This window comes from Schistocerca cancellata, chromosome 3, assembly GCF_023864275.1.
Source record: "Schistocerca cancellata isolate TAMUIC-IGC-003103 chromosome 3, iqSchCanc2.1, whole genome shotgun sequence".
In the NCBI taxonomy this organism is placed as follows: domain Eukaryota; kingdom Metazoa; phylum Arthropoda; class Insecta; order Orthoptera; family Acrididae; genus Schistocerca; species Schistocerca cancellata.
This window is the reverse complement of record NC_064628.1, coordinates 58,378,839-58,403,882: the sequence shown is the minus strand read 5'-3', so window position 1 is coordinate 58,403,882 and position 25,044 is coordinate 58,378,839. Positions and strand designations below refer to the sequence as shown.

The 25,044-nt window shown below is 43.9% G+C and overlaps 1 long non-coding RNA gene across 1 annotated transcript in view; it reads right to left on the bottom strand.

The window, feature by feature from the left end:
* LOC126176959 (uncharacterized) overlaps positions 1-25,044 on the bottom strand; it is a 633,583-nt gene that overhangs the window by 400,176 nt on the left and 208,363 nt on the right. The window contains exon 2 of the long non-coding RNA XR_007535715.1: positions 13,680-13,754. This is a non-coding gene — a long non-coding RNA (uncharacterized LOC126176959). The remainder of the gene's footprint in view (positions 1-13,679; positions 13,755-25,044) is intronic.

Below are 25,044 nucleotides of genomic sequence, written 5' to 3'. Positions count from 1 at the left end.
TTAATTTGTGCGGCAATCTGACACTTCAAATGAAAATGTTTAATAACAGCACGAATCTCGGTTTTCTCCGTTTTCAATCGCAGTCTACACAATGACCAATTCAGACGGTGGTCTACAACAAACTGTAAGCTGTACATTGTTGAAATTCTTTATACATACGATCTTTGGAGTAATCAAGAGTACCAGCCAGGAAGGTATAGCAAAAATGTTCCCTTCTTTCCTGGTAAGTAATTTACCAGACTTATCAAACCACCCAAGATATCCTCAGCCACACATCGCAAGATGGCTTGCGTAATATGCATGCATGTAAATGTTGAACCTGAAGTACAGCGCAGTAGAATAACTGGCACCACAAATCTTGTGAAAATGTCAGCCAGGCACGGTGGCGAAACGTCGTGAAGGAGAAAAAGAGCGGACGCCACGTGCTGGCGGAACTGAACCGCCGGGTCCTGGAGCAGGCGGACTCAGCGGTGACAATCTGTCACCCTGGCATGGCGGGCCGCCCATGCAAAGTATCACTCGGCCCGCGGCGAAAAGACAAGTCTCTGATCCCCGACAGAGATTCTCTTCTTAGCGAGTTTCTTCTGCCCTCGCATTTCACAGGCGCACACGACTGAGATTAATGTTTCACTGTCACCTAAGGACTACTCGCTGTTGGGCTTTACCTCGGAAATACTTACAGCCCACATTTACTGGTTCAAAGCTGTAGCTATTTAGACGCTTTCTTATTAGGCAGTAGCTTATTGCCTGGCGTTGATCAGTTACTTATGTGCCATGACCTGGGATAAGATAGGACCAGGAATAAAATCTGTCTATCCAGTTTGGATTCCGTAGAAATGTTGGAACACGTGAGGCAATACTGACCCTACGACTTATCTTAGAAGATAGATTAAGGAAAGGCAAACCTACGTCTCTAGCATTTGTAGACTCTTTTCACATTTGTAGAAGCTTTTCACATTGTTGACTGGAATAGTCTCTTTCAAATTCAGAAGATGGCAGAGGTCAAATACAGGGAGCGAAAGGCTATTTACAGTTTGTTCAGAAACCAAATGGTAGTTATCTAGTCGAGGGGCATGAAAGAGAAGCAGTGGTTGGGAAGGTAGTGAGACAGGGTTGTAGCCTATCCTCGATGTTATTCAATCTATATATTGAGAAAGCAGTAAAGGAAACAAAATAAAAATGCAGAGTGGGAATTATAGTCCATGGAGAAGAAATAAAAACTTGGAGGATCGCCGATGACATTGTAATTCTGTCAGAGACAGCAAAGGGCTTGGAAGAGCAGTTGAACGGAATGGACAGTGTCTTGAAAGGAGGATATAATATGAACATCAACAAAAGTAAAACGAGGATAATGGAATGTAGTCGAATTAAATCGGGTGATGCTGAGGGAATTAGATTAGGAAATGAGACACTTAAAGTAGTAGATGAGTTTTGTTATTTATGGAGCAAAATAACTGATGATGGTCGAAGTAGAGTCTGGCAATGGCAAGGAAAGAGTTTCTGAAGAAGAGAATTTTTTTTATCATCGAGTGTAGATTTTAGGTAAGAAGAGAATAGAAGCTTTCGAGATGTGGTGCTACAGAAGAATGCTGAAGATTAGATGGGTAGATCACATAACTAATGAGGAGGTATTGAATATAATTGGGGAGAAGAGGTATTTGTGACACAACTTGAGTAGAAGAAGGAATCGGCCGGTAGGACATATTGTGAGGCATCAAGGGATCACCAATTTAGTACTGGACGGCAGCGTGGAGGGTGAGAATCGTAGGCGGAGATCAAGAGATGAATACAGTAAGCAGATTCAGAAGGATGTAGGCTGCAGTAGGTACTGGGAGATAAAGAAGCTTGCACAGGATAGAGTAGCATGGAGAGCTGCATCAAACCAGTCTCTGGACTGAAGGCCACAACAACAACAACAGTGAGAAAAGTTCTTTTACACTCTAAGGCAAGAAAGAAGAGGCACCACGAAGGAATTATCGGGATGGGACGGAAATCGGTAGTTGTGGTGTTAATGGACAGAGAAAATCGTGAGATTTATTCGAGAGAACGAGCTGCAGAAATCGAGCAAGTCAATAATTCGTTGGTCTACCTCTGGTCCCTATGCAAGCAGCTATTCGGCTTGGTACTGATTGACGGACTTATTGGATGTTCTCCTGAGGGATGTCGTGCGAGAAATTATGTCCAACTGGCATTTTAAATCGTCAAACTCTCCAGCTACTTGGAGGACCCAGCCCATAATGCTCCACATGTTCTCAATTGGGGAGAGATGCGGATATACAGGGCTATTACAAATGATTGAAGCGATTTCATAAATTCACTGTAGCTCCATTCATTGACATATGGTCACGACACACTACAGATACGTAGAAAAACTCATAAAGTTTTGTTCGGCTGAAGCCGCACTTCAGGTTTCTGCCGTCAGAGCGCTCGAGAGCGCAGTGAGACAAAATGGCGGCAGGAGCCGAGAAAGCGTATGTCGTGCTTGAAATGCACTCACATCAGTCAGTCATAACAGTGCAACGACACTTCAGGACGAAGTTCAAGAAAGATCCACCAACTGCTAACTCCATTCGGCGATGGTATGCGCAGTTTAAAGCATCTGGATGCCTCTGTAAGGGGAAATCAACGGGTCGACCTGCAGTGAGCGAAGAAACGGTTGAACGCGTGCGGTCAAGTTTCACGCGTAGCCCGCGGAAGTCGACGAATAAAGCAAGCAGGGAGCTAAACGTACCACAGCCGACGGTTTGGAAAATCTTACGGAAAAGGATAAAGCAGAAGCCTTACCGTTTACAATTGCTACAAGCCCTGACACCCGATGACAAAGTCAAACGCTTTGAATTTTCGGCGCGGTTGCAACAGCTCATGGAAGAGGAAGCGTTCAGTGCGAAACTTGTTTTCAGTGATGAAGCAACATTTTTTTCATAATGGTGAAGTGAACAGACACAATGTGCGAATCTGGGCGGTAGAGAATCCTCACGCATTCGTGCAGCAAATTCGCAATTCACCAAACGTTAACGTGTTTTGTGCAATCTCACGGTTTAAAGTTTACGGCCCCTTTTTCTTCTGCGAAAAAAACGTAACAGGACACGTGTATCTGGACATGCTGGAAAATTGGCTCATGCCACAACTGGAGACCGACAGCGCCGACTTCATCTTTCAACAGGATGGTGCTCCACCGCACTTCCATCATGATGTTCGGCATTTCTTAAACAGGAGATTGGAAAACCGATGGATCGGTCGTAGTGGAGATCATGATCAGTAATTCATATCATGGCCTCCACGCTCTCCCGACTTAACCCCATGCGATTTCTTTCTGTGGGGTTATGTGAAAGATTCAGTGTTTAAACATCCTCTACCAAGAAACGTGCCAGAACTGCGAGCTCGCATCAACGATGCTTTCGAACTCATTGATGGGGACATGCTGCGCCGACTGTGGGAGGAACTTGATTATCGGCTTGATGTCTGCCGAATCACTAAAGGGGCACATATCGAACATTTGTGAATGCCTAAAAAAACTTTTTGAGTTTTTGTATGTGTGTGCAAAGCATTGTGAAAATATCTCAAATAATAAAGTTATTGTAGAGCTGTGAAATCGCTTCAATCATTTGTAATAACCCTGTATTGCTGGCCGAGGTAGGGTTTGGCAAACAATGGAAATTCCGGCAGTGAGCGGGTGCGCAATATCACGCTGAAATGTAGCCCAGGATGGCTTTAAGGGCAACAAAACGAGACGTAGGATATCGTCTACGTACCGCTGTGATGTAAAGGAGCCGCGGATGACAACCAAACGGGTCCTGCCATGAAAAGAAGCTACACCTCAGCCCATCACCCCTAGTTTTCGGGCAGTATGGAAGGTCGACAGTCAGATTAGTATTCCAGCGCTATCCGTGGCGACTCGATAGACGTCTTCGGCCTGCAGTATCATTGAATGGAATAGATTTGTCTTCAGTGAAGGGGCCCGCTTCTAAATGAGTCCCAATGACCAGCGAAGGCGTCTCTTGACAGTCCTCAGACAACGGTGGGCCACCATGCGACCCGAAAACCACCAATAATGGTCTTGGTAGCCATTTCCATTCATAGGAACACCCGTTCGATTGTCATCCACAGCAGCCTTACAGCACTGCAATATTCTATGCCCCGATTTGTTGCCCTTCATGGCAAGCCATCCTGGGCTTATATTTCAGCAAGATAAAGCCCGCCCGCACACGGCAAAAAATTGTACTGCTTGTCATCGTATTTGTCAAACACCATCTTGGCCAGCAAGGTCGCCAGGTCTCTCGCCAGTTCAGAACGTTTGGAGCATCGTAGGCAGGGCCCTTTAGTCAGCTCGGATTTTCACAACCTACGGCGCCAGTTGGACAGAATTTGACACGATATCCCTCAGGCGGGCATCCAGCAACTCTATCAATAAGTGAAAAGCGAATAACTGCTTGTATAAGGGCCAAAAATGAACCAACGCGTTACTGACTTATTCAAGTCAAGAAGGATCCTTTATTGTATGATTACATGATAGCAGAACAAACACTGGTAGCAGTTACTTCTGTAAAATATCTGGGAGTATGCGTGCGGAACGATTTGAAGTGGAATGATCATATAAAATTAATTGTTGGCAAGGCGGTTACCAGGTTGAGATTCATTGGGAGAGTCCTTAGAAAATGTAGTCCATCAACAAAGGAGGTGGCTTACAAAACACTCGTTCGACCTATACTTGAGTATTGCGCATCAGTGTGGGATCCGTACCAGATCGGGTTGACGGAGGAGATAGAGAAGATCCAAAGAAGAGCGGCGCGTTTCGTCACAGGGTTATTTGGTAACCGTGATAGCGTTACGGAGATGTTTAACAAACTCGAGTGGCAGACTCTGCAAGAGAGGCGCTCTGCATCGCGGTGTAGCTTGCTCGCCAGGTTTCGAGAGGGTGCGTTTCTGGATGAGGTATCGAATATATTGCTTCCCCCTACTTATACCTCCCGAGGAGATCACGAATGTAAAATTAGAGAGATTAGAGCGCGCACGGAGGCTTTCAGACAGTCGTTCTTCCCGCGAACCATACGCGGCTGGAACAGGAAAGGGAGATAAAGACAGTGGCACGTAAAGTGCCCTCCGCCACACACCGTTGGGTGGCTTGCGGAGTATAAATGTAGATGTAGAAGTTGTGAAGCTCTTTCTACTGAATAAATCATCCAATTTTCTAATTATTTGTTTATCTGTACATGCACCTCACATCTATCAATTTTTGTCTTATACGGGTACCTCCTTTGTGGTGTGTAGCTTTTTTTGTCTTAGACTTTATTTACGCATATTTAAAAATGTAAGTATACTACACCAAAATTAGGTGAAATCTTCTAAAAATGCTGTATAGGATATTTCATAATAACAGCTATCAACTATTCACCAGGTGACACTCTTCTTCAACTGCTTAGTTGCTTCTTGTTTCTATCGTTGTATTCATCATTAGACAGCTTCACCGTATTTACAGCACGAACTGTTAATCGGCTGTCGGTCGCTCTGAATGCCATGGTATCCTAAAGCGAAAACATTTTAAACTGATGTATATTCAAAATCGAAACTAAAATCCTGGATAAACTAAATTTGGAAATTGCGTGATAAATCTAAAGCACATGTACTTACAAGTAAATTGGAGGTCGGGAGGGATTAAGGCTGCCAGCTGCATTGGGACATTACGCGGAATCGGCGGCGACTAATGAAAATGTGTATTGGACCGGGATTCGAACCCAGGATATCCTGCTTACTAGAGAGGTGCGGTCACCACTGCGCCATCCAGGACACAGTGTTATCGCAACTGCACTGACTATCTCGGCTCGCCACACGGCCGAAACACGTTCCCATCCAGCACCACTTATCCGTAGCCCCTCTCCATTTTCGCCATATTTGCTCTTTGGAGATCCCCACAGGAGGTCGGGCGTATTTGTGCATCCGCACTGAATGAGGTGGATTCATTGGCCATCTCGGCCTATCAAATTATATTAATGTGTGGTGTCTGTTCTTTCTGAGATGTCCTAAACAACAGACATCACACATTCATATCACATGTACTCACACTGTACATTTTTTCAGCGTAGTCCGAGATACTGTATTGATAAAATTAGCACTATGTTGCATACTTTTTCTAATCAACTAGACGCAGTTCCAAAGGACGTGGGTGTAAAGTATTTAAACGCCGACTGAATCCACCGAGTTGTAGATGTGACGTTCACATTTGCCGACGACTGGACGAGGAACATCCAGTAGGATATTTTGCTAAAATGTGAGTGGGTGCGCCCACGTTACTAAACAATGGGGTGTTATGGCACGCTTTCCTTCTGGTTTTTGGTGAAACCATACAATCTTCACTGGAAAGGAGCATCAGGCAGCATCTTTAGGCATCGAGCTTATTTTTAGGACAGAACGCATTTCAGTTTTATAGTTTCAGTAATGTCGTTCTTCGTATGTATGGCTAACTAAGTAAGGGATCCATTTTACTGGCACACTCCAACCGACCAAGGACAGTGGCCTTGGGTTCTCTTAAAGGAGAGACGGGGCTATGGAAGCCCGATGTCTATAAGATTCCATGTCACTGTTTTAAGGCATACATTCTCATTAAAACTACTCCTACTGTTGAGGACAGATGTGTGGAACATCACTTGCAAACAAAGTTACAACAACCCGGAAAATCTGCGGTCATACTCAATGAAAGGTATTAGCGACCATAATGTCGTTGTGGCTTCTATGTCAATTGAAAAAAAAAAAAAAACAGCGTATACTTTTCTTATTTGGGAAAACAAATAAAAGTGTCATTAATGAATATCTTCATAGTCAGCTCCAAGCAGTCACCGCGGGGAGTATGTGCCTAGCAAAAATATAGGGGAGTGAAAGGATCCACCTTGATACAACCAACACATTAGGAAGTTGCTGAGAAAGCAGCATAGTCGTTTTAAACGTAGTCACTGCCCAGCTCACGAACAGAAATTATGCGAAATGTAAACAGCTGTCAAAAGGTCAATGACAGATTCTTTTAACAAATTTGAAAGCAATATTTTGTCTGCAGATTCTAAAAATAACCCCAAAAAAATTTTGGCCGTACGTAAAATCTATGAACGCTAGAAATAATTCAATACCTTCTCGTGCTGACAGTACGGGTAATGTAACTGATGATGATAAACATAAGGCCGAAATTCTACACCCAGCTTTCAAAAACTCATTTACGGTAAAGGACTGCAGCACCATTTCCCCTTTCAAGTATCGCACAAACACAAGGATGGCTGACGTAGTGTTTAGTGTATCTGGAATCGTAAAACAGTTAATGTCCATAGACGCCAGGAACGCATCTGGCCCAGACGGTATCCCCGTAAGATTTTATGTTGACTATGCTACAAATATAGCACCATTCTTATCCACCTTCTATCAAAGATCATTGGAACAGCGGAAAGTTCCACGGGACTGGAAGAAGGCCCAGGTCATACCAGTCTGTGAAAAGGGTAGAAAATCGGATGCACATAATTACCGGCCAATTTCACTGACATCGATTTGTTGTAGAATCATGGAACATATTTTGTGTTCAGACATAATGACCTTTCTAGACTCTGAGAAGCTCATCTGCAGAAACCAGCACGGTTTTACGAAACAGCGGTCATGCGGGACACAGCTGGCCCTCTTTGTGCATGGTATACAACAGGCTCTAGATACCTGCTCCCAGGTTGATGCCATATTTCTCGACTTTCGAAAGGCGCTCGACTGTTCCGCAATGTCTCTTGCTCCAAAAAGTGCCCGCTTACGGCCTCTCTGATGACATATGCGGTTGGATAGAAAGTTTCCTAACAGACAGAGAGCAGTATGTCGTCCTGAATGGGGAGACTTCAACAGAAACAAGCGTAACTTCAGGTGTGCCCCAGGGCAGTATAATAGGTCCGCTGCTTTTTACGACTTACATAAACGATCTGGTTGATGGTATTGACAGCGGTATTAGACTGTCTGCCGATGATGCTGTGGTCTACAAGAAATTAGTATCACACGAAAGTTCTGGACAAATCAATGACGATTTGCAGAAAATAAATGGGTGGTGTAATGACTGACAATTATCCCTCAATATTAGTAAGTGTAACCTACTGCGTATGACAAGGCGAAAATTCCCATTAATGTACGAGCACAAAATAAATGCTCAGTCTTTGGAAGCGGAAACATCTTTCAAGTATCTGGGGGTGACTATTCGAAATTATCTCAGATGGAATGATCAGATTGCACAAGCAAAGGGGAAGGCAAACTCTAGATTGCGGTTTGTTGGTAGAATCCTGAAACGATGCAATCCTTCAACAAAGGAAATAGCTTACAATACGTTAGTTCGTCCAGTTCAAAATGGTTCAAATGGCTTTGAGCACTATGGGACTCAACTTCTGAGGTCATTAGTCCCCTAGAACTTAGAACTAGTTAAACCTAACTAACCTAAGGACATCACACCCATCCATGCCCGAGGCAGGATTCGAACCTGGAACGTAGCGGTCTCGCGGTTCCAAACTGCAGCGCCTAGAACCGCTCGGCCACCTCGGCCGGCAGTTCGTCCAGTCTTAGAGTATTGTTCGTCTATATGGGACCCTTACCAGTTGGGTCTGATTCAAGAGATTGAGAAGGTCCAAAGAAGAGAGGCAAGATTCGTGACTGGTACATTCAGCCATCGCGAGAGCTTTACAAATATCATAGAAAGTTTGAAGTGGGACACAGTTGCAGATAGACGGCGCGCTAAGCGGAAGGGGCTGCCCACTAAGTTCCGAAATCCGATCTTCGCTGAGGATGTAGAGCATATATTATTACCACCAACTTTAAAATCGCGAAATGATCACCATTCAAAGATAAGGGAAATTAGAGGTCGTACTGAAGCGTTCAAATGGTCGTTTTTCCCTCGCGCGATCCGCGAGTGGAACAGACGGGGGAAATATGACTTTGGGGCGAATTGTGCCCTCCGCCACATACCAGTTGGTGGCTAACGGAGTATATATGTAGATATAGATGTAGGAACACAGTATCGTGAATGACAGGTCGCTGATGCCGTTTCTCGTTACTGGCACTGTGTTCTGAAGAAATCAAGCTGGCTGGTAATTTAACAGGGACAAGGGATGTTCTCAAAGCACATCGTGGAACCCTGCGCTGACCTGTATTAAAACAGGACGTTCTCGATCGCTACACGTTTCCGTAAGCAAAGTTCAAACACGTCAGCAACTGAATATTTCGCGGGAACATAAATACAGTCCGCCGCTCGTGGTCTCGCTGTAGCGTTCTCGCTTCCCGAGCACGGGGTCCCGGGTTCGATTCCCGGCGGGGTCAGGGATTTTCACCTGCCTCGAGATGACTGGGTGTTTGTGTTGTCCTCATCATTTCATCATCCTCCAGGAAAGTGGCGACATTGGACTGAGCAAAGATTGGGAAATTGTACGGGCGCTGATAACCACGCAGTTGAGCGCCCCACAAACCAAACATCATCATCATCATCATCATAAATGCAGCATTAAATAACTAAGCAAAGGATATCTAAGGATGGGTAAATAAATAAAACTAAATTCACCGATAAGTCGGGACAGCGATACCTCGTATTTGCTGCAGTACCATCACTGGCATTGCCGCTAGTATCTTTTGCAGTGCGACAGAATTGACGAGGCTACGTGCATGCCTTCAGCACACTCTGCTGGCCTACACAGCGGCGCCGGCTGCAGCGTATCATCAGTTAGGTGAGACTTAGCAACAGCAGCGTCTCACCTGAAGATGAGGGCCAGATGGGAACAGTGTCATGGCTTATTCTGCTGGGAAGACAAACAAAATCACAATTTTTCTTATGGTCAGAATGGATCTGAACCACCATCTCGACAAATGCGAGTACAACTGGGCGTCCGGAACACCACGATGGGAATAAGTGAAACGTTGATCACGAGAAACCAGCAGCTAAACAATGTGGATGAATGTGACATGCGTTGCGAAAATGTCTAAAATCCAATGGATAAATCAGATACGAATTGAAATGGTACTAAAAACGTAGTTGAGGAAAGACGGCTGTAGAAAACCCTTACTATAAGTGAGATATGTTGATGGACCATCTGCTGTGGCGTGCCGGAAAAGTTAACTTGGCGCTGAAAGGAGCAGCAGGGAGGAAAATGTAGGGGTAAGGCGAAGACTGAAAATAGATGATTAGGGATGATGGGTGTTAGAGTTATGAAGAGATGAAAAGATTAAAGAAATGGATAGTCATGACTAAAAAATGTACATGAACATTTGTAGAACATTTGTCCAGAAAGTAAGTTCCGATCGGTCGCCAAATGGAAATCACTGTGAAAATCCTGTAAAGCATTGCACAGTTGTGTTGGGCAGTGTCTCTAGTATGCCTGTCGATCGTGTCGCATCGCTCTTTTCAGTTTTGAGTGAACAGTGAGCACGTAAACATGCGTATGGAATGGCGTCTCCCGCCAAGTATGAGGGTTTGGTTAGAGATTTCGCCTGTGTCATGCAGCCCACATAACACAACTGTCGAGCAGTCCCTTCTTCATGCCATTTCTCGGCCGCACACTGTAGGGGCAATGAAGACGCTACTGCAGCGTTTCCGGTGAGAAGTGTCTGATCACCCACAATACAGTCCATAATTGGCTCCCCTGAGTCTCATCTCTGCTCACAAGAATCGCTGACTATGAAGTCAACATTTTTCCACTGACAACGAGCTGCAGACCAGTGCAGATAACTGGCCGAAAGCACAGGCGGCTGCTTTCTACAGGGTGTTTCAAAAATGACCGGTATATTTGAAACGGCAATAAAAACTAAACGAGCAGCGATAGAAATACACCGTTTGTTGCAATATGCTTGGGACAACAGTACATTTTCAGCCAGACAAACTTTCGAAATTACAGTAGTTACAATTTTCAACAACAGATGGCGCTGCAAGTGATGTGAAAGATATAGAAGACAACGCAGTCTGTGGGTGCGCCATTCTGTACGTCGTCTTTCTGCTGTAAGCGTGTGCTTTTCACAATGTGCAAGTGTGCTGTAGACAACATGGTTTATTCCTTAGAACAGAGGATTTTTCTGGTGTTGGAATTCCACCGCCTAGAACACAGTGTTGACGAAGTTTTCAACGGAGGTTTAATGTAACCAAAGGACCGAAAAGCGATACAATAAAGGATCTGTTTGAAAAATTTCAACGGACTGGGAACGTGACGGATGAACGTGCTGGAAAGGTAGGGCGACCGCGTATGGCAACCACAGAGGGCAACGCGCAGCTAGTGCAGCAGGTGATCCAACAGCGGCCTCGGGTTTCCGTTCGCCGTGTTGCAGCTGCGGTCCAAATGACGCCAACGTCCACGTATCGTCTCATGCGCCAGAGTTTACACCTCTATCCATACAAAATTCAAACGCAGCAACCCCTCAGCGCCGCTACCATTGCTGCACGAGAGACATTCGCTAACGATATAGTGCACACGATTGATGACGGCGATATGCATGTGGGCAGCATTTGGTTTACTGACGAAGCTTATTTTTACCTGGACGGCTTCGTCAATAAACAGAACTGGCGCATATGGGGAACCGAAAAGCCCCATGTTGCAGTCCTATCATCCCTGCATCCTCAAAAAGTACTGGTCTGGGCCGGCATTTCTTCCAAAGGAATCATTGGCCCATTTTTCAGATCCGAAACGATTACTGCATCACGCTATCTGGACATTCTTCGTGAATTTGTGGCGGTACAAACTGCCTTAGACGACACTGCGAACACCTCGTGGTCTATGCAAGATGGTGCCCGGCCACATCGCACGGCCGACGTCTTTAATTTCCTGAATGAATATTTCGATGATCGTGTGATTGCTTCGGGCTATCCGAAACATACAGGAGGCGGCGTGGATTGGCCTCCCTATTCGCCAGACATGAACCCCTGTGACTTCTTTCTGTGGGGACACGAGAAAGGCCAGGTGTACCGCCAGAATCCAGAAACAATTGAACAGCTGAAGCAGTACATCTCATCTGCATGTGAAGCCATTCCGCCAACACGTTGTCAAAGGTTTCGGGTAATTTCATTCAGAGACTATGCATATTATTGCTACGCATGGTGGATATGTGGAAAATATCGTACTATAGAGTTTCCCAGACCGCAGCGCCATCTGCTGTTTAAAATTGTAACTACTGTAATTTCGAAAGTTTGTCTGCCTGAAAATGTACTGTTGTCCCAAGCATATTGCAACAAATGGTGTATTTCTATCGCTGCTCGTTTAGTTTTTATTGCCGTTTCAAATATACCGGTCATTTTTGAAACACCCTGTATGACGGGGATATTGGAAAGTTGATACTACACTACAACAAAACTCGAAGTTGGAACGGCGACTATGTAGAGAAGTAGGTGGAAGGTGTACCTAACTGTTGCAAATAAAACGTTTCTGGTTTTCAGAGTGGTTTCCATTTCGCAACAGATCGGAACTCACTTTCTGGACAATCCTCGTATTCCAGCTTCTTATTCAAAACGGTCGAAAATTCGATTTTTATTGCATGTTTTGAAAGGTATATGTTTCTAGAATGTTGGGACGAAAAGAGTTTTAATCCGTGCGTTACAAAAGTTCGAAGCCAGAGACGTCAGACTCAGAGAGGAAGCTTGTCGTGCAGTGACTCACGTTCATACAATGATTTATATGTCAGTATGCATGCAAACACATTTGCCTATTTTTTGCTCATTCGAATGCGAACCTGGCCCTAAGTATTCATAACATTTTAGACGCGTTTCTTCAGGTGTCTTGTCAATTGAGATTGTAGTGGACTGACAAGACAGCCAGTCCACAGTGACGGGTAACCGAAACGCACGCGTTTACACACGCCGGATGGCGTTATGTCTGAAACAGGATACGTAATGAATGCTATAAAGAAAAGTACGTAGCTGCTGGAATACTTAACTTTAATCCATCATTTGTATACAGCATTCTTGATGATACAAGTGAGACTCTCTCTAGAAATGGTTAATGGCGCCTTGCTAGGTCGTAGCCAGGGACTTAGCTGAAGGCTATTCTAACTATCTCTCAGCTAATGAGAGAAAGGCTTCGTCAGTGTAGTCGCTAGCAAAGTCGGCTCTACAACTGGGGCGAGTGCTAGTACGTCTCTCTAGACCTGCCGTGTGGTGGCGCTCGGTCTGCAATTACTGACAGTGGCGACACGCGGGTCCGACATGTACTAATGGACCGCGGCCGATTTAAAGCTACCACCTAGCAAGTCTGGTGTCTGGCGGTGACACCTCAGAGATATTTTTCTTTTTTCAGAATTTCTTTAACACATCAGAGCGAGTGAAACGAGTGTGTAATAACTACTACTGTCCTAGATTTACTCTGACAGTCCACCCTGATGCGACTGAGACAGATCTGAAATTATACCGGTACAGATCGTGTAAAGGATTTGTAAGCAATCACTTTTGCAAGCAAATCCTGCCATTTGCTTGTACCAACATCACACGACTATATCACAGTTACAGTTCATCTCTCCACGCTTTCTTACTCGCAGATATTTCTGATATAACTGATTCGTTAACCATGTAGTTTAAGGCAACTACATTTTTAAGTTCTATGGAGTGAAGAACGTTACATTTTGACATAATACCAACTAGTTTCCGCAGTCTAGGACATCCTGAGCAACTCTTCTGTGCCCTCAGTAGTTTGAAAGTTAGAAAGAAAAGCTGGACTTACCGCAGATGTGCAGACTCCAGCACTGAACGTTGCTGAAGGCCTAAGTCACCAGCTGCCACCAGCAGAGCGTTTTTTCTGAAAAATGAACAAGAAGCAGTCGTTACGTAACGTAAAGGAAACATTTTTTTTCTTTTTATTTCAGTTTATTGGCTTTCGGTTCGTGCCCATCCAGCCATCTGAGTAATGGGCAGACGATACGACGGTGTAATGGAGATGATTGTCTTCTCAGCTACGGCGATTCGAAAGTAGCTACAACACAACACCCAGTCCCCGAGTATAGGAAACGAGATAAGTCACAGTTGTCAGGGGGAACAGTACTTACTTCAAAAGGGCATAGTTCGCACACGCTTGTCAGTAATACTGTAAAAGACCATAGAACAATGAGCGTGTCGAGTAAGGAAAAATAGAAGATGATTGGCAGGGGGAATGACCAGCTGCAGCAGGAAGGTAGTTGAAAAAGTTGTTGGATGTTGCTAGTAAGAAAAATAGAGCTACCAAACCTAAGATATGTAACAAAATTAAAATACGTTTCATACATCCATGAGAAATAAGCAAAGTTATCATGACTCTGGTATACAAAATTTTGTATGCTTTCATACAAGGGGGTAAAAAGTTTCAGTACTTCACTATGTATTGTTATTATTTGCATATGTTACAGACTGTTAACTTAAATTCGGTAAACAGCGACTAGCCTCAGCTTAGATAATTTTCCTAAAATGTTTGAGAAAGTAATAAACTAATCGTTGCTATCCACTTGTGCAGTAACTAGATTTGTAAAAGGAGTTCTTAATGACAGCAGTTTATACATGCACCGAGCACTTCGTATACGTTTTAAATCATTTACACGTAGTTCACAGTCGAGAGCATTCCTGGTTTGCTTTAAATTTTGACCAACAATTTACAGATAGCTGCACTAGATTGTTCACGTAAGTCATAAAGGGATGACCATCTGCAAAGGGAGAAATTACAAACTGGCATTCTGAAGTGTCCAATAAAAGACAATTATTGTTCTTTCTCTTCGTTAATTATTACAGTTTAATTTACAGGAAGAGCTATTAGTCTCTTTTATAGACAAGTGTTCTTATCAAGTTGCGTAATGAAATATCAACTGGAAATCAGTGAATGTTGTTTTTTTGTGATGGGACCCGTTATATCAAGCGTGCTGCTATTGGGAGGAAAAGTACTTCGCAAATTCCTGTCAGTCATTCAAAAGTGGAAAATTTAATTGTGCTAATAGAAAAGGCTGTGGCAGCCCGCCTTACAACAGAAATTGCCGCTATCGTGCCAATAGAAGCGTCGCGTTTTTGCAGTTTTGTTGTTCAGCCAGAAAAGTTCGAAATATTTCTGCCTCACATAAAAGTCCTATACAGCCCGTGCGTCTTTGTAAGGAAAATAAAAGCAAATACTTCACATCACCGAAGAGCAGCGATTTCCTCTGGTCGGCGTCAAACAAGCAGTGCGCTAGTTTCTCTGCTGGCAGTCGGCCACCGACAAATGCTTCGAGCCGTGAAGTGGCCATCGGCTGAGCTTAAGCAAATATGGTTTGAGAAAAAGAAAAAAGAAAGCATCGCATGCACAGACACTTAGTGGACGCTACGTGATGCTGCTTTGCAACCAAAGCAAAACGTCACAGATGCAAACACTTGCCAACAGACACGATGTCCTGCGAGTATTAACTAACACACACATTCTTTCCGATGACAGTCTAGATCAACAAATTCAGAACTCTAACTCGCATGCTACTGTGGTGAAATTAGTTCAAGTTTAAATAGAAACCTACATTTATACGAAATCTTTCGCATCACCATACGATTTCAGTGATGCGAACTTTGTACTTGCTCTGCATAGTGATTCAGCATTGTAATGTTACTCCTGCCAGGGAATTGCGCCAATATTTACAACGTTATTGATTAGTACTAGGAGCCATGAAGCATCTTTCACGTAGTGGTCGCTTACCCATTATGGGGGTCTGCAAATTATACGATAAATACGAGTCCATCTCTGTTGCCCCAACTATTAGTTACAGTCGCACATGACGTCCGTGCTGTCAGAATATTCCTTATTAACGACGTACGAAGTCTATCTAGGATGCAAGCAGTAAAATTTAGCACAGAAGATAAGTTTCTTTATCTCGTGGTGATAGAACTGTTGTTTCATGCTTTGTCTGCATGATGCGCCACAATCCACTTTACCTTTGTTACGGAACCGTTGAGTTGGGAAAGTTAAATAAGAAACCACCGCGTCGATTCCAAATCCCACTGAATACCAAGTTCATTTTCTTCCACTATTATGTAACTCTGTTTTCTTTTATTTCTTTGTGCACATAATATAATAACGTGATTGTATGATGAGCACTGTTCGTTCCTTTATAAATGGGGCTGTCCTTTAAAACTCTGAAAGCACCAACGCTGGTTACATAGGCACCTGTCAACTTTCATTCTGTTATATTAAATGAGTTACGTTGTATCGATCGAGAGCGCTGAAGTCTCTAAGATGCGATAATACGGCATATATTTCAATCGAAATACAATAATGCGAAATTAATTAACGTTAAGAAATATTTCAGAATAAAAGAACTAAAATGAATTATATTATAATATAATGCTTTTAGAGTCCATTTGAAGAAAGAACTCTGCCATAACCCATTGAAAAGAATCATGCAGGAGGTAGCCTTAAATGATTTAGAGGAATCACGAAAAACCTAAAGCACAATGGGCAGATGAGGATTTGAAGCGCCGTCCTTTCGTATACAGGTCCTGAGTGCCAACTATTGCTTCACCTCGCTATTTGTTACTGGCGAAAGGAGAACGGTAAATTCTACTCATTGCTCAGAGCGGAAAGCGTGGGGAAAGCAACGTGCAAACATTTCCTACCATCAAAATTTTATCAGGCAATACATCTCACGTTTACGTATCTTTTTGCTTTTTTAACTGACACGCACAAAATCAGTGTCAGTGGAATCTTTTCTCTGAGCAAAAGCTGTTTTACTTTTATTACCTTGTTATTTATTTACAGTTCACTGTATAGGCTTTGTAAAGCCTAACTAAAATTTTACTTAGAGATGCTATCTTTTGACCCGCCAGGTTAGCCGAGAGCGCTAACGCGCTGCTTCTTGGTCTCGGGTAGGCGCGCCCGCCCCGGATCGAAACCGCCTGGCTGATTAATGACGAGCGGCGGTGTGCCAGCCAGCCTAGATGTGGTTTTTAGGCGGTTTTCCACATCCCAGTAAGTGAGTACTGGGCTTGTCCCCACGTTCGGCCTCAGTTACATGTCTCGCAGACATCTGAATAGGTTAGCACTATTCCATGGATTACACTAGATGCAGACAGCTGGGGTCCACTAATTCCGTCCTGGGGGGTACGGAGTGGCGGCAGGAAGAGCATCCGGCCACCCCTTAACCATTAACCTTGCCAAATCCGTTCCTCACAATGCCGACCCTGCACAGCTGTGGGATTAGGCATCAGTGAAAGAAACAAAGAAAGATGCTGAGTATCTTTTGAAGGAGTTCACTCGAAAAAAGTATCAAGTCCTAGTGAAATCTATGCAACGTGTGTTGAAAACAAAGAAGAATTAAAGATTGAGAAGTCATAACCGTTAGTAATCCATTACTCAGACGCGAATAAGCTTAGTGAGATTACACTGAGGTGACAGAAGATATGTGACAACGATACGCATGTATACCATAGAGATGCTGGTAGTACCACGTACACAAGCTATAGAAGGGCAGTTCATTTGGAGAGCTGTCATTTCTACTTGGTCATCTCGGTCATTCACGTAAAAGATTTGCAATGTGATTAAAGCCGCACGACGGGAATTAACGCAGAAGGTTAGTTGAAGCTTGACTCATGGGATATTCCATTTACGAAATCGTTAGGGAATTCAATATTCTGAGGTCCACTTGTCAAGAATACGCCACGGATAACACAGTGGCCGACGACCTTCACCGAGAGCAGTCGCTTTTGCACGAAATAAACGTAGAAATAAATGTTGGCCGTACAACGAACGTATCCTTTAGGACAATGCGGCGAAATTTAGCGTTAATTGAATATGAAAGTGGGCGACTGCCGCAAGAGCACGACATCGCCTGCAGCGCTTCTCCTGGACTCGTGATCACATCGGCTGGACTCTAGACGTCTCGAAAACCGTGGCCTGGTCCGGCAAGTTCCGATTTCAGTTCGTAAGAGTTGATGCCAGAATTCGTGTGTGGCGCAGACCTCACGAAGCCATGGATCCAAGTTGTCAACAAGACACTGTGCAAACTGGTAGTAGATGGAATGAAATGAGTCCTCTGGTTCAACTGAATCGATAAGTGACCGGAAATAGTTACTTTCGGCTACACGGAGACCATTTTCGGCCACTCATGGACTTCATGTTCCCAAAAAACAAATCTTGTCACAATTGTTCGCGAGTGGTTTGAAGAATATTCTGTACATTTCAAGCGAATGGCTTGGCCACCCAGATCGCCCGACACGAATCCCATCCAACATACACGGGACATAGTCGATAGGTCAGATAGTGCACAATATCCTGCACCGGCGACAGTTTTCCAGTTATGGACGGCTACAGAGGCAGCATGGCTCAATATTTCTGCAGGGGCTTCCAACGACTTCTTGAGTCCATACCACGTCGAGCACTGCACTACGTCGGGAAAAAGGTGGTCTGACACAATATTAGGAGGTACCACATTACTTTTGTCACCTCAGTCTACGTTGGGTTCCGATATGAACAGACGGCGCCACTGCCGAAGTTATCTTCTCTAGAATTCTTGATAGTGACGTTGCTTTCCGTTGAAGGTGTACGTGGACGTGGTATATAACAAAGTCATGTACGAGGCACGTGATCATTTTATAATTTTTTTGTACGTTGTCGTTATTGTGGCTGGAGAAAAATGTAGTCACTTGAGGTTCAGCAACTCAACGTTATTTAAGCGAGTAAACTTATCTTCATGAAATCAAAAGGAATAGGGTGAAATTGGGTACTTGTACAACGCCATACCGTCTGTATGAAGCCCCTTACTTCCTTTGACATTCTGAAGATGAGTTCACTCGAAATGTGTAAATAAAGTTGAGTTGCTCAAAAACCAAGTGACTAGATTTTCCTCTAGCGGCCATAACAGCATTGTACGGATAAAAATCTTTCAAATCTATTGAACGTTCCTCTAGAAAATATAACGTTTTCTGGTAAAGCATACTTTATAACTATGCAATTACAATTTTATTTATATATAGGCACTGATTACGTCTGTGGACTCTGAACAATAATAGAATAGAGACAATTATGTTATATTTTGTATTTGTAAAGGATTAAGTACTGGATTTGTGAAATAATATCTGTGCCGGCGAGTTCTGAAATCGCCACAGAAAATAATTAGTAAAGAAAAGTCAGAGATTTCATGACAATCAGCCATTCTATAAATAGTAGTGTAAGAATAATAATGTCGTTGTCGTCTTCTTGGAGTCACATAGAGAGGAGGAACCTGAGACGCTATGTTTAACGCATAGGTAGCTTTCATTTGTCAAGATTGTAAGCAGGACGCCATTAGGCGCTGACTATAAAGAAAGGTGTGTGAACATGTTATTATTCGAGTTTTAAATGTAGTTATTTAATGACAACTCGCATGGTATTATTAGAAACCTTGCCTGGTACTTTAACCATTTATTTAAGACATTTTTAGCTTTTTAAGTAGTGTCTGTGGTGCAGAACTGCGCAGATTCAAATCTGATAATAAGGGCAATCATACCGCAATAAGCGGCCAGGTAAAAATTGAATTTAAAATTATTTATTACAGCAGTTCGAGATCGGAGTACAAAGCAGCAGATTTTACGTTGTGTTTCACAGGCGGACGCGAGCTGCTAATATTGTAAACTTTAACAGTGTCAAAGTTAAAATACTAACATATTTCAAAAGCAAATCTTGCTATGCAAAAATTCTGGACTGGTAAAAGTTATAGAAAAATCATTTTCTGGTTAATAATGATAGTCTCATGCTCTAGTGTTAGCGGTGATGCTGATTAATAATTAATATTGACGAAAAATCCACTGCAAGGTTTGAGGTTCTTTAAGCGTTGCGTACGGCAACTTCATTATTTTTGATAACAGAAATAATTTCAGAGCAATTTTAGGATAGTTGCAGCAGAGATGCATATGTTGTGCATTGTATTGAGTTACAGTAACAAAACAGTGTTCATTTAATAAGAAGCCAGTTCCAGTATAATAATAATTAATCTCATTTTTTCGCAACAACGTGCACATACAATTAACCAAAGTAAGCCAGTGTACAGAAAAAATATTGGAGCGCGAAAAAAGCGTGCACAAAGTTCTACGTTCTACGTTCTATTGCGTGACTTTTAGTGTGAGTTGGTATTAAAAGGGACACAGCTCTGAAACTTCTCTTTTAAGAACGGGCTCAGCCTTCTTCAAGAGGCCATGCGGACCACATTCCGGATATCGCACCAAAGAAAGACAGAACCAGGTCCTCCTGCAACAGTGTGATATGCTGCCGCGTAGATAAGGATACAAAATACCTCCCATGAAACATTTTTTTATTTAGATATCTATAGTCAAGGAATACCTTTTAGACAGACTTGTACCACCAAAAGTAGCTGTACAAGTTTTTTGTGAACAGAGTTGACTCGGAGGAGAGGTAGGTACAAAAGCTGAGTCGTCATCATCATCATCATCATCATCATATAAGTCCGATTATGCTTTTCAGCGTTCAGTCTGGAGCATAGTCCCCCTTATAAAATTCCTCCGTGATCCCCTATTCAGTGCTAACATTGGTGCCTCTTCTGATGTTAAGCCTCTTACTTCAAAATCACTCTTAACCGAATTCAGGTACCTTCTCCTTAGTCTACCCCGACTCCTCCTACCCTCTACTGCTGAATCCATGAGTCTCTTGGGTAGCCTTGCTTCTCCCATGCGTGTAACATGACTCCACCATCTAAGCCTGTTCGCCCTGACTGCTACATCTATAGAGTTCATTCCCAGTTTTTCTTTGGTTTCCTCATTGTGGACACCCTCCTGCCATTGTTCCCATCTACTAGTACCTGCAATCATCCTAGCTACTTTCATATCCGTAACCTCAACCTTGTTGATAAGGTAACCTGAATCCAGCCAACTTTCGCTCCCATACAACAACGTTGGTCGAAAGATTGAACGGTGCACAGATAACTTAGTCTTGGTACTGACTTCCTTCTTGCAGAAGAGAGTAGATCGTAGCTGAGTGGTCACTGCATTAGCTTTGCTGAGTTCGACGTGAAAACCTTTTTGCTCGCAACTGCAGACAGGAAGCTGGGATACTTGACAAGGATTCTGTTACTTAGTTCCATCGTTTTGTTTTCTTCATCCCCCGGTAGTTATTGATATGAAGTATCGCCTTTCAGTTTTCCAAGTTCCGCCGTGATTATGTTTCTTCCTAATTAATTCTAGAATCGCGCAGAAAGCAGTTACGTTAACTAACTGCTAGGCTCGACTCGTGATACATTCCATTCGATATTGCAACTTTCCTGTGTGCGTTTAGGGGAACGTTTAGCTTAGTGTTTGGAAGACTCAGTAGGCACCTTAGCCGAGAGCACTAAGACATTCCGAACCCGGTCCGTTCTGCCCTCTCCGGTCTCCCCTCCATGCCGGCCTTCCTTTAAAAAAATAAAATAAAATAAATGAATAAATAAAAGACAAGTCTGTTCCGTAGCGCTCGGCTGCCAGGTATCCGGTTCGAATCCTGCTTGTGGAATAAATTTTGACAGCTTATATTTGGCCATCGAGGGGAAGAGAGATGGCGGCGGAGAGTTCCTGATCACTAGACGTTGCGCCAACATCCTAGATCAAATTCCAAACCTCCCGCAGGGCCATGCGTCGTGAGGACGTGTGACAATGCATGTTAAACACTGTGGACCCCTTGTGGCTATCTGCGAGGAGCACGTTATTTGCTAGCATCGGGATCCACCCTCTTCTTCCTGTCATCATCGTACAACATAAACATGATTCCATACTAGGCACACACATGCAACCATTGCAGTCACTCACACTGAACAGACACACTTAAGGCACCCACCTTCACAGTGAGGAAAGGGGCCATTGTGCGAAGATGAAGAAGAACCTTTCTGGTTAGATGATTAAACTATTTCGAGGTTCAGCCACCCAGTTTCTTTGATATATTTAAGCTCCCAGACGTCTGTATGGAGTTATTTAATTTAATTCTACTTCTTTTCCTCACTCTACAAGCCGCAGTCTTCTGTAAGTAGTTTATCCGTTAAATTAAGTATGATAACGTTTGTGAAAACAGCAATATTAACAAAGAATGATGTGAAAGAAACGCTGAGAACGTATATAACAGTGTACACGAATACGGGATGCAAATCGCTAATGTCCTACATTTAGTCCAAGAGGCGCCTTCTATTGTGAGAATTGTATAATCAACGTTAACCCATACTCTTCCCCAGCGTTGCACAACTGCCTTTGTGCTTTACAAAGAAACCATCACACAATTTGTCCAAAGCGATTTTGTGAAACTACGGGGAACCTATATCTGAATGCTTGGACTGGAGATGCAACCCCGTTTCTTGCAACAACGAATTCAGTACCTTAAACTCGGACCTAATTTTTGTCGGTAAAATATACGTTTTCAATAGATGTTTTCAGTGGTACTGAAAATGTTGTCACAACATTCCAGGAATGCATCGCAGCGAAATTCAGTAGGTGCACTGCAAGTGGCGAAGAAATCATCGATTTTACTCTATACATAAACAATAAAATATACTCACACAAACGCTCGGTTTCCGATGTTTTGCCTGTAAGCTATTGTCTTAATGAACTCCGTCTTCAGGCCACGAGTGGCCTACCGGGACCCTCCGACCGCCGTGTCATCCTCAGAGAAGGATGCGGATAGGAGGGGCGTGGGGTCAGCACACCGCTCTCCCGGTCGTTATGATGGTATTCTTGACCGAAGCCGCTACTATTCAGTCGAGTAGTTCCTCAATTGGCATCACGAGGCTGAGTGAACCCCGAAAAATGGCAACAGCGCATGGCGGCCTGGATGGTCACCCATCCAAGCGCCGACCACGCCTGACCGCGCTTAACTTCGGTGATCTCACTGGTGTATCCACTGCGGCAAGGCCGTTGCCACAAGCTATTGTCCTAGGATTACATTAAAAGTCGGTCGTATTCCCTGGTTCGGATCCAGGTTTTCCGGAGGTTTCCTTGCTTGAACTAGAAGTCCGTTCCCAAATATTCACAACTGGGACTCCCTCTGCTCCAGTACAGCATCGTCTCGTGTTTGGCTGAAAAGGCCCTTACTCTACAAACGGTCAGGACTTCAACCGCCTGCTCTACCTCTGCGGTGGACACAGACTGATGCGTATTTAAAAAGGAAAAAAAAGTAGGACTATAGGTTGGGAAAAAGCTGACTTTCTGTCAGCTACACTATTTTTCCTCTAGGAAACCTTGAAACGTCTGGCTGGAATCATGCCACTGTGCGACGAGCAAGAGAGCGCTTTCCTATCGGTCGACTGTCCTTTTGAGTTTCCCAGATAACAGTACCCTACAGCGCTCTCCATCTACGACTACATCTCTACTCCACAAGCCACTTTAAGGAGGGAACATCGTGTACCACTGTCACATCCGCCTTTTCCTGTTACAGTCGCGTTTTGTTCGCAGGAACAACGATTTCTCTTTTATCTTCATGGTCTTTCCACGAGGTATACGTGTGGTTACAATTACAGTGCAGCTACTCACAGGGATCCAGTGTGTGCTGGAATTCACATGTGGCAGTGAAACTCGCTGGATATTCTAATACGTGAATGCGTAGCCGATTTACGATGGAAAAAAGTTTGCATATGTAACGGTTTAAGACAGGGATTTGGGCAAAATAGGTCAAACAAGTGAGAAAGGTATAATGTTTTTACTATTAACCGCCGCCTACACAATTTGTTCAGTATCACCACCGGCGACTCCACGGGATATGATACAGCACCAGATTTGCACTTGTTGGCCAAAATTGGAACTATCTTTTTCCAGCGTGTATCGGTTCCGCATTACAGCATTAGTGCATCTACCAAGTTTCGCTGCCACACAATAATTACAGCCCACAACGGACCTCCGTGAGTAGGTGCACTTTCATAATAACCACGTGGTATTTAGGAGGCAGCAACGTGTTGGTTGGCTCTTCTAGGAACGTGCCGTCACGGAATTTCAACCGTTGCTCATTTCGTAACGCGGAGCACCTCTTTTGTACCTTCTGGCACTGGAGCTGTCTCATCATCCCCGTGACGCTTTCGCGCTTACGAAATGAACCTGTAACGAAACGTGCTGTGCTTCTGTACTTCCTCTATCAGTGCCTTAGTGTAGTATGGGTGCTGATGATCCCGCCGTTGAGCGCCCTATACGTATCAAACCACTAACACCACCGCCACAACCTATCAATGCCATCTGGTGTCCCTCCAAGACTGACGAGCAGTATTTTAGTATTGGTTGAACGAGTGTTTTGTTAGCTACATCATTTGTTGATGGACTACATTGCCTCAGGATTCTGCCAACGTATTTCAGTCTGGCACCTGCCTTAGCAGCCATTAATTTTATGTGGTCGTTCCACTGGAAATGGATCCGTACGCACACTCCTAGATGTTTTATGGAAGTAACTTCTTTCAGTGATTGTTATGCAGTCGCGGAATCACACACTGAAGATCTTTTCTCGCTATACGTTCATTTGTTCATGATGAGGGTCAATTACGACTCCTTGCACCAAACGATGAACCTCTGCAGGTCTCTCTCTCTCTCTCTCTCTCTCCATCTCTATCTCTCTCTCTCTCTCTCTCTCTTTCTCTCTCTCTCTCTCTCTCTCTCTCTCTCTCTCTCTCTCTCTCTCTTCCTCTCTTCCTCCCCTCCCCCCACCCCCACCCCCGGTCCCCTAGCCTCCTCTGTCGCGCTTGGTTTTCTCCCACACTCATATCGTGGAGGGTTACGCAGGGCTGTCGTGGACGAAATACAACTCGCTGTGCTTCGCCGTTGCCTTCCTTTGACCAGTCCTAAGGTGTCAAGCTGTCTCTTTGGTGTCAAGCTGTCTCTCTGCCATGGCAGACTTTGACGCCTGTTTGTAGAGTACGGTGCTACCACGTTTCACGTTTGTGTTGTTATACATGAGCGTGGAATGAAGACGTTGGAACCCGCTACCGGCACACCGCCAACTGCTCTGGAGTATCACAAAAGAGGCCGCTGAGCTTGACTGGATCATTCGGCAGTTCCATATGATTTCACTCCGTGGAAGTATTTGAGTTTTAACACACAACACAAAAAAGTTTCTCTTCTTCCCATACCAAAAAATATTGGCCTTCATTTATTCTACCACCAGGTTTTCAACCTAGTATCTCAAA